The 4,807-nt window shown below is 52.9% G+C and overlaps 1 pseudogene across 1 annotated transcript; it reads left to right on the top strand.

Moving 5' to 3' along the window:
• The first annotated feature begins 1,462 nt into the window (after positions 1 to 1,462).
• On the top strand, positions 1,463 to 4,382 carry LOC122545783 (tubulin alpha chain-like; annotated as a pseudogene). Its single transcript, XR_015755560.1, has 4 exons — positions 1,463 to 1,657; positions 1,765 to 1,913; positions 2,891 to 3,558; positions 4,083 to 4,382. The product of XR_015755560.1 is annotated as a tubulin alpha chain-like (transcript).
• Positions 4,383 to 4,807: the final 425 nt, after the last annotated feature.

Here is a 4,807-nt window from a genome sequence, read left to right as displayed (position 1 = left end):
CCTGAGTGAACGTCACTGACTGTTCCTCAAGCTAAATCATCCCCAGGTCTGGGTCTGCACATAATTGGTAATATCACCCCCCGCGCCCCCCCCCACCCCAAAACTGCTAGTGGAAAAGTGACTTCATGTCTTTTAGACAAGTTACGGGGGTTCCCAAAGAAATACAATCAGATCAGAGTTAAAATATAATGTCGCAGATATTAAAACAAATAATGAATGATTTGACATTTAAATAATTTAAATCGTCTGTTTCAAATCTGGATTACACCCTCTCCTGGCTAAGCCCCTGTCTACCAACTCCCAATCAAATCTATAAAGCTCAGCCTAGCACAGATCCCTTTCATGCACCAACTCCAATGGCCAATTCTCCAAATCCTGGAGAGCGTAAGCTGTACTCCGGGCCCCGCCCCTTTCACACAAGCATCCAATCAGCGTTGCGAAGCGACTTTCCTTCTCGTGTTGACTTTTCCCCGGGCAACCCGGATCCCTTTGTCCCCGCCAACCATTGGGGCTCGAGTTGGCTTCGGAGGGTTCGGTATAAATAGCGCGCGCGCGCGAGAGAGAGGGGACGCAGTAGATTCCCAGGAGTCGCCAGAGTCCAAGGTGACGTCATGGTGAGTGGGTGGGTGGGTGGGTGAGTGGGTGGGTGAGTGAGTGAGTGGGTGGGTGGGTGAGTGAGTGAGTGGGTGAGTGGGTGGGTGAGTGGGTGGGTGAGTGAGTGGGTGGGTGAGTGAGTGAGTGGGTGGGTGAGTGAGTGAGTGGGTGGGTGAGTGGGTGGGTGAGTGAGTGGGTGGGTGAGTGGGTGGGTGGGTGAGTGGGTGAGTGAGTGGGTGGGTGAGTGAGTGAGTGGGTGAGTGGGTGGAAAGTCATGGATAATGGGATCTGGAGTCCAGGCACTGGGATACTCCATCCAGACCGAGGGAGGGAAGTGGGATCTTCAGATACAGAGAGGGTGATCCTGGGGAGGGAAGGGGTCAGAGTTGTGCGAGAGGGAGCCACAGATCCACAGGGAGAGCTGTCATTCCCATGAAAGGGTGCAAAAGGTGAATTCCACATTTTGAGGGTCAGCTTTCCAAGGGGACCAGAAATGAGGTGACTATACACGGGAATCTGGTGTGGACTCCCTCAGGAGCTAGGCATCCGCAGGGAGAGAGGAGGTCCACGGTGGCAGAGAGGAGGCTGCAGTTAGTGGGAAGGGAGGGTGTGATTCCAGGTGGAATAGACAGTCATGGAGGGGCTTCATGGAGATGGGGGGGGGGGACCCTGGTGCCTGGCTCAATCCCTGTGGAGAGAGGATCATGATGAAATGGAGGATGAATTGGAATAGAATTGTGACCAGCTGAATCCCAATCCTCCTTCACCCATTTCCGACATCAATGTAAGCATTATTGCTCTCGGTCCTGTCGAAATAACCACCTGTCCTTCCCACTTTAGAGAGAGTGTCTTTCTCTTCACATCGGCCAGGCCGGTGTGCAGATCGGGAATGCCTGCTGGGAGCTGTATTGCCTGGAGCATGGCATCCAGCCGGATGGGCAGATGCCCAGCGACAAGACCATCGGGGGTGGGGATAACTCCTTCAACACCTTCTTCAGCGAGACCGGGGCGGGCAAACACATTCCCCGGGCGGTGTTCATAGACCTGGAGCCCACCGTGATCGGTAAGAGGAGGGATTGGGGGGGGGAGGCTTGCTCACTCAGTGCTCCCACTGAAACAATGGCCTGAATTCTGTGTTGCTGTTGTGACCTCTCTGCTCCCTGTCTCCAGATGAGGTCCGCACCGGCACCTATCGGCAACTCTTCCACCCTGAGCAGCTCATCACCGGCAAGGAGGACGCGGCTAATAACTACGCCCGGGGCCACTGCTCCGTGGGCAAGGAGATTGTGGATCTGGTCCTGGATCGAGTCCGGAAGGTGGTAGGTCCTTTCAGCTTGCTTCACATATAGACTCCAACCGAGCAGATCTCTAGAGTTCACTGTTTCACCCCAACACTGAGAGGTAGCATTCTCACTCTGGTGCATTCTCCCTGTCCCCAACCTGACATTAGAATCTACACAGGGTGGCACAATGTCTCTCAGTGCAAGGGAACCGGGATTGATTCCAGCCTCCGGTGACCTGTCAGTGTGGAATTTGCACATTCACCCCCCCGTGTCTGTGTGGTTTCCCTCCAGGTTTCCTCCCACAGTCCGAAGATGAGCAGACTAGGGGTGGATTGCCCACGGGAAAAGCAGGGTTACAGGGAGAGGGGCAGGAGGGCGGCAGGGGGATTCGATGGCCTGTTTGCTCACTGTAGGGTTGCTATGACCCTGCAGCCTGGTTGCTGAGTTTGTCGTGTGTTCCATGATTTGTGAAATTGTAGCAACTATTCAGGGTGAAAGCAGGCCATTCGGCCCAGCAAGACCATACTGACCATCCCGCACAGTCACCGCGCCCCGCCTTATGTCTGTAACCTTCCACGGCTAATATATCCAGCCGACATATCTTCCGACAATGGAGTCATTCACGAGCAATCTCAATCCTGATACAAGTGATTCATTTATATCGTTGCAGCAAGTAGCTCAAACCCTTTCCACTGAGTTTCATTTCTGTACAACCTACGGCTACGTGCCCTACTTCAGGCCAGCGAGTGACCGATCAGCTGCAGTGAGGGTTTATGGGCCGGAAAAGGCCCAACTCTTGGTACAGACCCAACCACGTCTATGGGAGTTCTCACGTTTCTAATTGTGTCGTAACTCTACATATTGCAGACTCTTTAACTCTCCACCTTCCTTCACTCCTCTGAATAACTAGCCCCAAGGACAGGCTGCTTAGTCGGATGAACTTGCACTTTCTGGTGATGTTGTATTTTATGCATCTTTATTTATTTCATTGTACCCTTCACCCCCTCCTACAGGCTGACCAGTGCACGGGCCTGCAGGGTTTCCTCATCTTCCACAGTTTCGGGGGTGGGAGTGGCTCCGGTTTCACTTCCCTCCTGATGGAGAGGCTCTCCGTCGACTACAGCAAGAAATCCAAGCTGGAGTTCGCCATTTACCCGGCTCCCCAGATCTCCACCGCGGTGGTCGAGCCGTACAATACGGTGCTGGTCACCCACTGCACCCTGGAGCACTCCGACTGCGCCTTCATGGTGGACAACGAGGCCATTTACGACCTCTGGACATCGAGAGACCGACCTACACCAACCTCAACCGCCTCATCGCCCAGGTGGTGTCGTCCATCACCGCGTCGCTCCGGTTCGACGGTGCCCTCAACGTGGACCTGACCGAGTTCCAGACCAACCTGGTCCCCTATCCCCGCATTCACTTCCCCCTGGCCACCTTCGCCCCCCTTATCTCTGCTGAGAAGGCTTACCACGAGCAACTCTCGGTGCCGGAGATCACCAACTCCTGCTTTGAACCGGCCAACCAGATGGTGAAGTGCGACCCGCGCCAGGGCAAGTACATGGCGTGCTGCATGCTGTACCGAGGGGACGTGGTGCCCAAGGATGTCAACGCCGCCATCGCCACCATCAAGACCAAGCGCTCCATCGCGTTTGTGGATTGGTGCCCGACTGGGTTCAAGGTGAGTGTTGGGTTGGTGCTGAATTCGTGGGGGCCCCAGGGGAAACCTTGAATTTGACAACCTGATAACACGTGTGAATCATACTCTCTATAATCCCAGTCCAAGTGTGCCCCAACCTTCCATGGACAGTATTGGAGCAGACCTTGTACATTCTTGCCCTGAGAGGCATCACTCAAATGGGGCCTGGGATGAAATTTTCAGAACTTGACTCATTGACTGCAGCTCAGGATGTTGGAGGAGAGATCCTGTCTGGAAACCTGAGAATGGTTTCCTGACTCTCAGTTGCTGTGATGAGGATTCATTCACATTTGGAACCACTCTTGTCACTCAAAGTGTTCCATTCCGAATCTTGAACATTAAACCAGGGAGAGATTGAGCAGAAATGTTGTGTTTGCACTGGGAATGGCTCGATCCCACGCTGATAAATGCATCTTTCACAGAACTAATTGGCGGTTTTGTGATTGGATTCTGAAGCTGCTTCCAAAACAAGTCAAATTTTGTCACCTATGTCTTTACCCCAACAGGGTGGCATCAACTACCAGCCCCCGACGGTGGTGTCAGGGGGGGGCGACCTGGCAAAGGTGCAGAGGGCCCTCTGCATGCTGAGCAACACCACCGCCATTTCCTTGGCTTGGACCCGCCTGAACCTCAAGTTCGACAAGATGTACGCCAAGCGGGCCTTTGTGCACTGGTACGTGGGGGAGGGCCTGGAGGAAGGGGAATTCCAGGACGCCCGGGAGGACATGGCCTCGCTCGAGAAGGATTACGAAGAGGTGGGGGTCGACTCTTCCGCGTTGGACAGGAAGGCCGAGGAGGAAGAATGAGTTTTAATGGTTTTTTAATATTTTAACAATAATTGATGTTACTAATAATAATAATATTTAAGAAATAAAGTTATTTTCAATAATTTGGCAAGTGTCTCATTTAGGGCTGTAGAGTCAAAGAATGGGTCGAGGGAAATTCCGGAAAAGAAGAGTGAAGACGGAAAATGGTTTCTCCAAATTCCGTATGACCCCGTACTGAATATTGCAGTCGCTTACACATAGTCCTTCGCTAGGACTGGGTCCAATGAGGCAATACCAGGTTATAGTCCACCAGGTTTAATTGGAAGCCCTAGCTTTCGGAACGACGCTCCCTCATCAGCTAGTTGTGGATATTAAGATTGTAAGAGACAGACTTACAGTCTTAACCTCCACAACCACCTGATGAAGAAACAGCATTCCCAAAGCTGGTGCTTCCAATTAAACCG

Source organism: Chiloscyllium plagiosum, unplaced genomic scaffold, assembly GCF_037043375.1.
Source record: "Chiloscyllium plagiosum isolate Xiang-an unplaced genomic scaffold, Cpla_swu_hap1 HiC_scaffold_51, whole genome shotgun sequence".
Taxonomy (NCBI): Eukaryota; Metazoa; Chordata; class Chondrichthyes; order Orectolobiformes; family Hemiscylliidae; genus Chiloscyllium; species Chiloscyllium plagiosum.
This window is presented reverse-complemented; position numbering and strand designations above follow the sequence as displayed.